This window comes from Globicephala melas, chromosome 10, assembly GCF_963455315.2.
Source record: "Globicephala melas chromosome 10, mGloMel1.2, whole genome shotgun sequence".
NCBI lineage: Eukaryota > Metazoa > Chordata > Mammalia > Artiodactyla > Delphinidae > Globicephala > Globicephala melas.
In genome coordinates, this window is record NC_083323.1 from 9,796,784 (window position 1) to 9,810,411 (window position 13,628).

Consider the following 13,628-nt stretch of genomic DNA (forward strand, 5'->3'; position numbering starts at 1 on the left):
GAGATCTGTATTAGTGGGTGCTACATGCTGGCTGGAATGGGAGTGGAGTGGTGGGAGCTTCAGGATATAACCCCAACACGAGCTGGGTTAGAAATCCCCTCCTTTCTCTCAGAAGAACTAAGTGGGAGGAGGCTTGTGTCCTGTGGCCTTGGAGTCAGAAGACTTGGGATCAGTTCAGTTGAATTCATTCCTGCCTGGCCTGAGTTCCTGCTTTGGGCCAAGACCTGTGCCAAGCACTGGGACCAGGTGAATCCACGGTCTCTGTCCCCAAAGGGCTGAGAGCCTGACGCGGAAACAGTTCTGGAAACCCTTTACCATCAACAGCGTGAACCAGGGAGCCAAACAAGGAAGCGTGACTGCTGTGAAGTGGGGGAGCTGGCGGGTCCTAGAGGGGTTCCCAGAGGAAGCAGATGCTGCATAGAGTGAACTGGAAGTGGCCGGAGTCTCCGTCTCCCCCAGAACTCCCTGGAAAGGTCTCGAAAAGCTGCAGAGAGGAGGCAAATTCAGTCTTGAAAGAAACTGGCGTAATTCAATCATAAAAATAATCCCATTAATTTAGTCAAAGAACCACTTAATTGAATTTCTTTCCAAACCCAGGCCTATTCAAAAAGCCAATGAATCCAAATGCTACTGAATTTAAAGTAAACTCCCAAATAATTTAGTGAACGGGCCAGTCCAGTCAAGTCCCTGATAAATCTAGCCTGAGTCATCCCAGTCCCATGACTGCTCATTCAATCAGCTTATCCTTTTTTTAAAAAAAATAAAGTGTAATTCAGGCAAACAATAGTCCACTTTGGTCAAATAACCAGAAAGTTCAGGATGAAGAGTTAACTGAGAAATCCATCACGCCTGCTGGCCAGCTGGGGTGGCATCACGTGGTGATGGCCAGCGGGAGGGCCAGGAGCCATGGATGTGAACTGGGTGTTGGCTGCCCCCTGCACCCCAGCCTTGTGCCTTCAGGGAGTCATTCTCCAGCTCTGAGCCTCAGTATCAACATCTGAAAAATGGGGAGGTGGCTGCGAGAATTAAAACAGGAAAGCAAGGAGAGGGCACCCTCCTTCCCTCGTGCCCTCCTTTACCCGGGGTGTTGTAGGAGAGGAACCTGCAAACTCTGTCGACCCGCGAGTTTCCCTTTCTGTAAGATGGGCTCTTAAACTTTTAATTTAATGTCGTTTTTGGAATGGAAAATATTTTCACATGGATCAAAATTCAAAAGTTACCAAGATGGTACAGTAAAAGTCTCCCTCCCATGACTTTCCCTCAGCCACCCATTTTGTCTCCTGGAGAAGACCCCAAATCATCAGCCTCTTATGTCGCCGGTCAGAGATATTCATAATATAGATAGAGGGACTTCCCTGGTGGTCCAGTGGTTAAGACTCCACGCTCCCAACGCAGGGGGCAAGGGTTTGATCCCTGGTCGGGAAACTAAGATCCTGCGTGCCACGTGGCGTGGTCAAAAAAGATAGATATTTTTTTTTCACTGAGCAATACTTCATGTAGATCTTTCCCCATTTGTACATAAAGTGCTTCCTCCTTCATTTCTATGACTTCATTAAGGTCCATTGGATGAATGTTCTATTCTATCAGCTCCTTATTGATGGACATGATTCCAACACATAACACACACACTGCTATGAACAGCCCTTTTCATAAGCCAGTTCCCTCCTGTGCATTGATACCTGTAAGATAAATACCTGGATTTGGACTGAGGTCAAAGGAAACGTGCAGTTCTCATTTCGATGGGTGTCGTCATTGCTCTCCTCCGGGGCTGTACACACTTACTCTCCCTGGGATGAAGGGGCCTGTTTCCCCGGAGCCTTGCCATCAGTGTGTTACCCAAATTCTGTATCTTTCCCAAGCTGATGGGTGAGAATGGAATCTTGGTGTAGCTGTCATTTGCACTTTTCTTAGTTTGAATGAGGCTGCCATCTTTTTTTCTTTTTAATATTTATTTATTTATATTTGGCTGCATTGGGTCTTCGTTGCTATGTGCAGGCTTTTCTCTAGTTGTGTCGAGTGGGGGCTACTCTTCGTTGCAGTGCGCGGGCTTCTCATTGCTGTGGCTTCTCTTGTTGCAGAGTATGGGCTCTAGGCGCATGGGCTTCAGTAGTTGTGGCACGTGGGCTCAGTAGTTGTGGCTCGAGGGCTCTAGGGCGCAGGCTCAGTAGCTGTGGCCCACGGGTTATCACTAACCCTGTGATTTGGGCAAACCACTTCTCTTCTCTTAGCATCAGTTTCCTTATCTGTAAACTGTAGGATAAAATAGCAGACCTAGTCCATGATCATCAGTGGATGCTAAGATCCCTGGGTAAAAGTTTGATGGGGAACTTTATAACAGAAGGATGCGGTCAACAACACCTAAGGCCACTGGTCAATCTCAGCATCGCTAAATGGTGGAACAACCCCATACTCTATGGCTCCTGCTCTGATGCACTGGGAGGGGCACAACATCACCCGTGAAATATCCTTGAGAAAATCATTGACTCCAAATCAAATCAAGCCTCCAGCCTTTAGAATCGACATCTAATTACCAGTTTATAGGAAATACGGGGGATAGTGGAGCATGTTAAGAGACACCACAGGGATGCAGTCAACCAGTTCTAGACTGTGGGAAACTCGATCTGGAATACTATTCAGCCAGAAAAAGTACTGCATCCCCGAAGTACTGATACATGTGACCACATGGTGGAACCTTGACAGCAAGATGCCAAGTGAAGCCACTTGCAAAAGGTTGCACATCATGTGATCCATTTACATGAAATAACTAGAATAGGCAAAAGACAAAAGTACATTACTGGTCACCAGGCGCTGGAGGAGGGCGGAAATGGGGAGTGACTGCTGGTGGGTATGGGGTTTCTTTTTCTGGGTGATCAAAATGTTAGGGAGTTAGATAGAGGTAATGGTTGCAAGACCCTGTGAATCTACTAAAAGCCACCAAGTTGTATACTTTTTTAAACGGTGAATTTTATGTTACGTGAATTATATCTCAATGAAAGACAGAGAGAGAGAGATTTAAAAGATATATCAACCCTATATAGGGTTGGAGGGAAGTTCAGAGAGTGGGGTATGAATTGAAGAAAACACTCGAGGAATCAGAGGTTCCCCCTGTCCCTCCGGAGATCATTCCTTACCCCAGGTGATTTGAACCTGGAATCCGAGGACCCAACTGTTCTGTGTAAGCGGGGGAGGGGGGTGGATGTGGGGTGGTGGGAATCCCAGCTCTTTCTCGGTTTCTCAAGGGGTCCCTCACTCTGGAAGAGTGGAACCTCCCCTCTCAGTCCGCCCACCCCCGGGGGTCGCACTTGGAGGCACAGCTGACGGCTGGGGGCCCGGTCCGAATGAGGCGTACGTGTCGGGGGAAGTGTCCCCATCACCTCACCCCGCAAGCAGGAGAACCACGAATCCCCGCGGGGCTGGAAGCCGGGGCGGGGCCGGGAAGCCGGGGGCGGGGCTGAAGCGGTGACGTCACAGCCCCGCCCCAGGCAGGCTACCTCCTTCCTGCGCGCTGCGCCCTAGCTGAATCCTCACCTGGAGAGACAGGTGTGCGCATCTTCCATCTCGGAGGCCAACACGCGAGTGTCAGGTAAGCGTCAGCAGGAGTTCCGACTGGGGGCTGGGAGGAGGGTCCGTGGTGAGACTCCTCACTGGACGCAGAGGAGAGCCTGGTCAAAGAACGGAGCGGGTCCTGGGTCTGTGAAGGTACTGGTTGCTCCCCAAACTCCTACCATATCTCTCGGTTATAGTCACGTTGTACAGAAAACGTAGGCTTTGGAGGGATCTGAAGGAGAGGAAGCTGAAGAGGAAACAGCAGGTTTCCAAATATTTCGACCACAAATTATTTTTTTACATGATATCTCTGCTTTGTTGTAAAAGTAATGTGCACTGATTGACTCTTTGGCAACCGGACAAAAATAGGAAGGAAATCACCCATGGTACTAACACATAAGCAAAACAACTGTGGATATTTTGATATATTTCCTTTCAATCTTTTTTCTATCCACAATCATTTTAATGTAATTTTATACTGTATTTACAATTTTTGTGTCTTGCTTTTCTCCTCTTAACATTGTGTCATAAGCATTTTCTCATGTTGTTATTAGTCATTCGTGTATGTGTAATCATTATTTTTAATGGCTGCATGATGTTGCATCTGAAGGATGGGCCATAGTTGGGTACCATTCTGAACCCTTGGAGGAAGGATTTGCGGGGGAGACAGGGAGGTGTAAGAGAAAAAACATGGGCTCCAGGTCAGGCAGGCCAAGACCTCTGCCTCCAACAGTGGGATCTTGGGAAAGATCTTTGCCCTCCCTAAGCATCAGTTTCCACATCTGGAAAATGGCTACATAAAGCTATTTCCCCAGAGTATTGTGAGGATTAAGTGAGCTAATTTATGTAGAAACCCCCCCACCCACCCACCCCACCGCATGGTTCTGACAGAAAAAGGTTCCATGTGTTAGTGAGTTTGGAGGAGGGATTTGGACCAGCGGAAGCTGCTGAGGGAGTGGAGTAGGGGAAGAGCTGGGGAGAGGGGGATGGGTTCTTGGGAAAAACCCTAGAGTGGAGAGGTCTCTGGGTCTGGGGCAGATGGGCATGAACCAGCATCCACTCTGTGTCGGCCAGGCACAGACAGGGCCCCTAAGGCAGGGCTGGTGACCTCCAGGCCCTCAAAGGCTTCAATTCCTTGGGACGAGCTTCTGAACGAGTTCAGAGTGAGGGGAGTGGACAAAAAGCAGAAACTGAGGCTCCGAGGACAGGTGATTTGTTCAGCATCCACATAGGCAGCAGTAACGAGTACATGTGGACTCCAGGGCTCCTGACTTCCCCAGGGGTCTCCACACCAGAGGCTACTCAAGGTAGGGGGAGGAGGAGATCAGGGGTGAGTCACCAGCTGCACTTAGACCAGGCCAAGTTGTGCTTAGAGAAGACAGAAGTCTCTGTTCTTTGAGCCTCCATTTTCTCATCTGTGAAATGGGGATAATAACTCTCCACCTACCTACTTAGTACCCACTGCCAGACCTGTCCATCCACAGGTAGCCAGGGCCTCCTCCACTTTTAGGGGCCCATTCAGTCATATACCCTCACCCTGAACTCCTCATCTTCTTGATCCCCTGGCCATCTTCAGAGGGGGTCTGGGAACCTGTCAGCTGAACCAGGCAGGTACCTGTGGCCACACCTCAGTTAGGGTGGGAAATCCACGCTCCCCTGAGCCATCTGTTTCTGGACCTGGGAGGTTTTGTTCTGTGTTTCTTTCTTTTTTTAAAACAATTTATTTATTTATTTATTTAGTTTTGGCTGCGTTGGGTCTTCATTGCTGCACGCAGGCTTTCCCTAGTCGCAGCGAGAGGGGGCTACTCTTCATTGCGGTGCGCAGGCTTCTCATTGCGGTGGCTTCTCTTGTTGCGGAGCATGGGCTCTAGGCGTGCAGGCTTCAGTAGTGGTGGCACGTGAGCTCAGTAGTTGTGGCTCACGGACTCTAGAGCGCAGGTTCAGTAGTTGTGGTGCATGGGCTTAGTTGCTTCGCTGCATGTGGGATCTTCCCAGACCAGGGCTTGAACCTCTGTCCCCTGCATTGGCAGGCAGATTCTTAACCACTGCACCACCAGGGAAGTCCCCTGTTCTGTGTTTCTAATTTGGCTCTCCTGTAACGTGCCCCTATAGCCTGCTCCCGCTGGATGAGAAAGGGCTCTGAGCCCTGGTGGGAACTCCTGAGTATTAAGAAAATCTTGTAGTGAGTGTCTACAGTCCTCTGAGGCTATCTCTTTCTGCCTGGACTGTCACTCCAGGACAGTAATGAGGGTGTCAGGTGCCCCTAGCAATTGGGTATCTGGGGTCTCTGATGTTCTGAAGCAGAATTGGGGAGGTCACTTTCCAATTCACGGAAAATTGGAGGTAGCCCGTTGCATGGTCACAGTTTTTAAGTCATTTAGAGTGACAGTCAGTCCCAGGACCAGAACCAAGTCCCTGCCTTGGGCCTGGGAAATGATACTTTCTGAAACATCCACACCTCTGTTGCCCCTAAGAACCAAATAACGAATACTTATTGAGAGCCTCATTTACCAGCCTCTTGTTCTAAGTGCTTTAGAGCAATACTATGAAACAGACACATTATTGTCCCTGTTTTACAGATGGTGAAACTGAGGCACAGAGAGGTTAAATAAGTTGCCCACGTGGAGCCAGGGTTCAACCCCAGGCATGCTGACTCGAGCGTGCATTCCCATTACTGCTGCCTCTTTAGCCTAAGGTGGTGTCTGATTTGACACACGTCTGTTTTTCCAAATACATCCCTTTGTTGTCATCTTCTGCGTGGACCATCAGGGCTTTCTGGGATTCCTCACACTCCGTTGGTGTCTGTTGATGTCTTGACCTATGTCTTAACCCTGGTCATACTGATTTCTAATGACTCATTCTGGGTCCTGGATCTCCCACAACAGACACACTCCACCAGAGCAGGGCCCACCCCAAGGCCCAGATGAGGTTTGGCCCTGCTTCCCGTAACTGAATTGGTAATTACTGCATCTGACACGCAGGTGTCAAGCTCCGGGCTACAGACTTTTTGTCCATCACCTCTTTTAATCCACCTGAGGTGAGTACTACTGCCACTCCCATTTCCGAGAGGAGGAAATGAGGCTTAGGAAGGTTCTGTAAACTCACCCAGCCACATAGCCCGGAAGTAACTGAGGACTTGAATCCAGCTGGTTGAAGCAGGGTCTCTACCACCAATGCCTCTCAAGTGAGAACTCATTGCAGGGGTCCTAAACACTAATGCAAACTTTGGCTGCACACCCAGTCTGTACAAATACTTTTGAACATGACTTTTGTTTTTAAATGTATGTATGTTACAACTTAGGTATATATATATATATATATATATATATATATATTCTCTGTGCTAATGTGTGTATTATAGCACAAACATTAGGGACTTCCCTGGCGGTCCAGTGGTTAAGACTCCACGCTTCCACTGCAGGGGGCACGTGTTCGATCCCTGGTCGGGGAACTAAGATCCTGCATGCCGTGCTGCACAGCCAAACAAACAAACAAACATTAACATAGAATATTCAGAAGACTAAGATGAACTAAGAATACAAATTCTGACTTCTTTCCTTCCCGCACCCCAGTGGATCACTGCATGAACTTCCTGGGGTTCTACAGGCATCTGCTTTGGAGATAGCTACCTTAGTGGACAAGAGAATCCCTGGATGTTTCCAGAGCAGGTGAGCAGACTCATTCAGCGGAGGCCTCAGATACACAGGCAGGTCTGGGTTGGCATGCACCGAGGGAGGCAACGGCAGATTGGGGCACAGTCCCTGAGGCAGGGTGAAGCTCCAGGGTGGGTCTGGGAGGGTAAATGGAGTCTTTCATAACCTTTATGAACATTGATTCTCCTCAACTCTCTCAGCCTCGGGCTTCTAGCTGTGAAACAGGTGGGGCGATCTCCAACGCACGGGATTGTTGTAGAATTAAACAAGATTCAATCCTAAGTGTCTAGTGCAGCGCGTGGCACACTGTCTGTCCAATAAGCTAGTTCAACTTCTCCGTCTTCTTCTCATCTGTGCGTAAAACTCGAAGCTGCTCTGAGCAAAACGAGTGGATAAATCCCATGTTTAGCTGTTTGGAATTGGAGACCCTGCCAACTTCCACCTTCCTTTTCAACCTTCTCCCCAGAGGAAGAGGGATCCCCGGTGCCATTGGACTGGTCTCCCCACAGTGGCTCCCGCCCCCAAATATCTGAGGTTCCCTCCATAGAACATTCACTTGGACTGTTCTTCCTTATCCTCTGTTTCCACTCCACCCTCCAAATCCCACCCATCTTCAAGTCCCCCCTCCCCCACCCTCCCCCACGGCAACTCCTGAATCACTGAAGGGGCTTGGGGGCAGTCTGGTCAGAAGGGGGCTCAGGGACTTGTCTGGATGCTGTATTTGTGTAGCATTTCACATGAAGTTAAGAAAACCCAGGTCATGTATCTTATAGAATGCCCCAGTGGAGGGTGAGGGGGCAGCTCACCAGACTTTGGTGCCTCCGCTGATCCCAGGTCCCGTGGATCTGTCCTCCTGCACTCACTGCTGGCATGTTCTCTCCAGCATTGGTTTTTTTTTTTCCCCACGCAGCATGCAGGATCTTGGTTCCCCAACCAGGGATCGAACACATGCCCCCTGCAGTGGAAGCGTGGAGTCTTAACCACCGGACCGCCAGGGAAGTCCCTCTCCGGCACTGTTAGTCCGTCTTTTTCCTGGGTATACCCAGCCTCCCCAGGCAGATTGTCACCTCTCGGCGAACAGGGTCCAGTGTGGCTCTCTCAGGCCCTGCAAGGAGTTGGCATCAGGAAATGTTTGTGGACAGACATGTGACATGCTGAGGAGACGATGAGTCGCAGCAACTATGCTGAGTTGAGAAGTGTTGTTGTGGGAATTGGGATTATTAGCCGTGGCAATCATCGTAGTTCCCGCAGCCCGGCTAATGAGTGGTTGTGTGTCCCGGGGATGGGATTCCTTGGATTCCCAAAGGATGGAAGGAGCAAGTTTTGGAGAGAATCGACAGCAGTGCGAATGAGGGAGATTGTGCCGGGCAGAGAGGTCAGGTGAGCCCAGAGGGGCAGCCAGGTGACAGGCTGAGTTGAAGGAAGGAGGTGGATGGAGGCATTGGGGGTGGGGGGGTGGGCTGGAGGCAGGCTGATGTGATCCTTCGGTGATGCTGGGTTATTGTTAGTGTTCACTGTGCCTTTGGACACGTGGCAGGCATTCCTAACTCCACTGGGAGCTGATTTCCCTTAAGAAGACAGCAGCCCAGGGATTGCTGAGAGAGGCTGTGTGCAACTGAGGGGGCGGGCCGACAGCCCACCACAAGAAGGCCAAGAAGGCTGGGAGGGGGTGGGGAGAAACCACAGGCCTGTCCCTGAGGGAAGGCTGTCAGGCAACATCTGACCCGGGGATGGGAAGTGCCAGGCCCTGCCTCCACCCCAGGGACCACATACCCGTGGCAGAGTTCGTGGCAGAGTTCGCTCATTGCACAAGTATTTATGGGGCACCCATTACCAGCTGAGCACCCACGGAGCAGCTATAGAAGGGCTTCTTTCTCTCGGAGCTTATGTTCACGGGCATTAAAAATAAACAAGCTAACGTTTTCAGCCTCTAGTAAGTTCCATAAAGACAATAAGTCAGGGTGATCCAGCAAAGAGGGACGGAAGACAAGGGGGACCACTTCAGATTGTGTGGTCAAGGAAGACCCCTGTGAGGAGGTAACATCTGAGTTGCCGTTTGAATCATGAGATGGAGGCAGCCATTGACGACCTGGGGAGATCATTCTAGGCAGAAGGAATGGTCAGTGCAAAGGCCCTGAGATGTGACAAAATGAAAGACCAAGGGGAGAAAGGTTCAAGGTGAGATCTGAAAGGCAGTTTGGGGCCAGATCATAGCAGACCTGGAAGAGAGCATGGATTTCACGCCGACAGAAGGGGCCATTAGTGTATTTTCAGTAGCAGAGGGACATGATCTCACCATTAACAGACCAGTGTGGTATCCAAGTAATCCAGCTGGGTTCAGCATGTAGTTGGGAGACAGAGCTGACGGGAAGTGCATGTGTTTTGAATATGGGGGTGATGGTGGGAAGAGAACCCTTTCCACTGAGCCCAGATGTGTGGGACCTCAGGAGCTCTCTCCACAGAGTGCCGGATGTGGAGCGTGTAGGCCGTTCCCCATCTGGTGCAGCCTTAAGTTTACAGACAGGGAGACTGAAGAAAGAGCCTTAGAAGTCTCTTGTCCAGCCTCCTGGGGGCTGTGAATTCTCCAAGGTCCCCCTGAAACTCAGTGGCTGAGCTGGCACTCGAACCTGGGCCTCCTGGGCCCTGGTCCAGGCCTGTTGCTAGCCCGCCCTGCTGCCTCTCAGCTGAAGATGGCAGAGGAGGGAGGAATCACTGCCGGGAATGACCTGACTAGTCACGACGATGTGGTGAGGTCACCCAGGAGAAGCGTCGAAAAGCAGTGGAGACTGGAGAGGGCAGGCCGAGGTGTCAGGACACTGCCGTGGAAGCAGCCAAAGGTTGGGGGAGGGCACCCTGGAAGGCTCTGGGGGCAAGGAGCCCAGGTGAATGGAGCAAGGCAGCATTTTCAGGCTGGCATGCCTGAGGAGGACCTCTTAGAGCAGAGCCTGTGTGGGCCACTGACCCTTGAGGGTCTTGGGAGAGACCCAAGTAGGAAGACCCCAGAGAAACTTCTTGCAGGGGCTTCCTAGAACCAAGACCACAGGTAGAGACAGAGAGTGGGCAAGGCCAGTGGCTCACTGGGCCCAGCTAGGACTGCATACCTCCAACCCACGCCCACCTCGAAGGGGCTGGTGGCGGACCCTCCAGGGGGAGGTGAGGCGAGGAAAGAAGCTGGAGATGTAGCCTGCACCGCTAGAGGGAATCCGAGACAGGCAGCTGCATTCACTCCCTGTCCACTCCTTACAGCAGTAACAGGATCAACATCTTCCTCGTACTCGGGGCTTCTCTGGACCAGGGTGTTTCTGCGCGTGATCATCTGCGTTAGCTCCATTTTACAAATGAGACTCAGAGAGTTTAAGGAGCTTCCTGGGGTCCCATAGTTAAAAGGTGGCAGAGTCAGCATCTGAAGGCCGCTTCTTAACCACGGTGGGCTGCTGTCTTGGATTCCCTCTGTGACCCTGAGCAAGGCTCCCTGAGTCTCTGCCTGTGAAATGATGGAGTTGGCATAGATGACCCCCACTAGCCCTGTGGCTCTCAACTGGGGCCCAGAGTTGCTTCTCTAGTAAAGGAGCTCAGGGGTCTGATGGAGGGAGCCAGGGCCCTGTCCCGGAGCTGTGTTCTCCACCAGCCTGGGCGAGGTGGTTAAGAGAGTGGGCTCTGCCAGGCCACTATCTCTGCTGAGGATAGATGTGAGGACCGAATGCAGGTATCGGGTCTCAGAGAGGGCCTGGCACACAGTAGGTGCTGAATAAGTGATAGCTCTTCATGTGTCCTCAGAGAGAGTGGAGGCTGTCCCTTTACCATCCAACCATTCACTCATTCAGCAAATATTTGTTAAATCCCTCCAGTGCGCCAGACACCAGTCTTGATACTGGTGACGCAGTGATGCCCCCAAAGATCTGTAACTCCCTGCTTTCATGCAACTGATATTCCAGTGGGGGAAGGAGACCAAGAAAAACAAAAGTCAAATAAGTACTATACAGAATAAGTTAGGTAGTGGTTAAGTGCCAGGAAAAAAAATGAAGCAGAGAAGGAGAGGCAGATCTTAAATCAGGATTGGAAGGCCTCCCTGTGAAAGGGACTCGAGAGTCCTGACCTGAGGGTGGTGAGGTGCACAGCTGAGGGAAAAGTGCCCCAGGCAGCGGGAGAGCCAGGTCTGAGGTCAGCCTCAGGGCACAGATTGTGTAGGGTCATTTTGGGGACCCTCCCCTGCTGCCTGGTAAATCCATGGTGACCTCCTCCTCCCCACACCCCACCCCCAAGACTCAGGTTGCAGGTCCCTTGGGGGTGGTGCTGAAATCTTTCTCGCCATCACTGGCCACCGCAAGGTCCCCAGTCCCGTGCTCTGGGGTGCCGGGGAAATAGGAACAAACTGTCTGGAACGGCTCCCCTGACCAGTGCAGAGCAGCTAAAACCCAGGGTGGGACCCAGTGATCAGCTCTTCACTGACACGTGTCCCAGGCCCAACTGCATCTTCTGGGTGGGTGGGTGGAGATGTACAGAGGGGGGCTAGGGGAACTCCAGCCAGACACACCCTTGGGCTTTAGAGTTGAGAGTTAAGTCCCAGGAGGAGTCATTGAGAATCCAGTCTGGAGAGAGAAGTCAGGCCCAGAGGCTGCTAGAACTCTGTTGTAAGTTTTCTTTCCCTTTGGAACTGCCTCCCCTCCTTGGCTAGGTTTTGTGTCCCCTCAGTTTCTCCTGAGAGTTGAGCTGCAAAGTGCTTCAGAAGGACCCATGGGTGGTCTCAGAGGGGAGTAGAGAGGAGGAGAACTTGGGTCCACAGAACAGCTAATCAGGGAGGGGGTGTGGGGAGCATTCTTCCAAGGCAGAGACTGGGGGGCGATGGGATGGGGGGTGTGTGTGTGTGTGTGTGGAGAGGCCGGGCGCAGGCCTTCAGGGGAAGAGTGGGTCTCAAGACTGGTTGACCAGGATCTTCAATAGTGGTGCAGAGGGGGGTCAGTTACAAGTTCTGGAATGGGAGGGGACATGTGACAAGATTGGGAGGGGAAGCTGGGACATCTGACTGTTAATGTGTACCTGAGGCAAAGGTGAGGAGCCTCAGATTCCTCTCTGAACCTGGGGAAAGGACAGAGTAGGATTTCATCTGTTGTTGAGAGGATTACATGAGATAACACCTTTCCCAGTGCCGGGTACTTCGTAGAGGCTGGAGGAGTATCAGTCCCTTCCTGGAGAGGGAGGGCCGGCAAGCAGGGCCAGGTTGGGAGGTTGGGGTGGTGAAGACAGAGGACACGGTGGTGTATCCACCCTGCTCAGTAGTGCTGGGGGGCCCTCTGCCTGGGACCCTAGGCCTGGCACCTTGTCTCATGTAGGAGAACCTGCAGGCACAGGGAGGGCCGGCTTCCCTGGACACTGGAAGCAGGACTCAGGGTCGGTGAGACTGGGACGGAAACAGATGGCGAAGGGAAGGGCATTGGGAGCCGAGCCTGGCGGCTGGCCTCTAGGGCAGGCCACATTTGGAGACCTCCAGGGGATGAGGGAGTCATAAAAATGGGTAAAACAAGTGGGGGCCCTCGGACTTTGATAAATGTGGGTGGCTGCCGCCCAGGCCTGCTGAGTATGGTCAGGGCCCAGGGCGCGTTTGGGCCCAGAGTGGCAGTTCTCCCAGTGCTTCGAGAGAAGTAGGGAATACAGACCTGTCATATGAAATCTTCCCATCTTCAAACACTGGGAATCAGTTAGCAGAACAAAAGAAATAACGAAAAACACCATGCAAGCCAAGCAAAGCCCACCACTTTTGCTGGTGACCCTCTTCTCGGCAAAAGTGGCTTTGAGGGCAGATCCCCAGCTGACTGCCCCAGGCCTCTCCTGGGAGGCTTGTCCTCACTCTCCTGCTTTTGGAAGTGAGATCATGATAGACTCATTTTCCCAGGGACCTATGAGAGAACAGAGCCATCTCGTGCTGTGTGGTCCCAGGCCAACCCCTTCCCGTCTCTGGTCTGCAGTTTCCTGGGCTCTGAAAGAAGAAACCAGTCTGTGGGGCTCCTGACAGTTTGGAGAGTGTGTGTGACTAAGTCCCTCAGGCTCGAAGGAAGGTGTGATTGTTCTTGAAGTGACTCTTCCCAGGAACCTTGCTTCTGGGACGGATGCAGTGCACTCCAGCATTTTGTGTGTCCACAGCCACAGTTGTGTGCGTGAATGGATATGTGTCATAATTTGGAGCTTTGCATGGTACAGTGTAAATATCATTTTAATAACTCTGCCCTGGAATCTTTCATCGCCTGCTCTGGAAGCCAGTAGGAAGCCTTAATTAATTCTCGGTGACCTGGGGAGGGACGGGTGTTCCCTCCCGATTTGCAGATAAGGAAACCCCAGCCCAGAGCTGGGCGGGGACTTGGCTGAATGTGCACCACTTGGGGGACCCTGGCTCAAGTGTTGGCTCCATGGCAGTGTGTGGGGTCTCTCATTAAA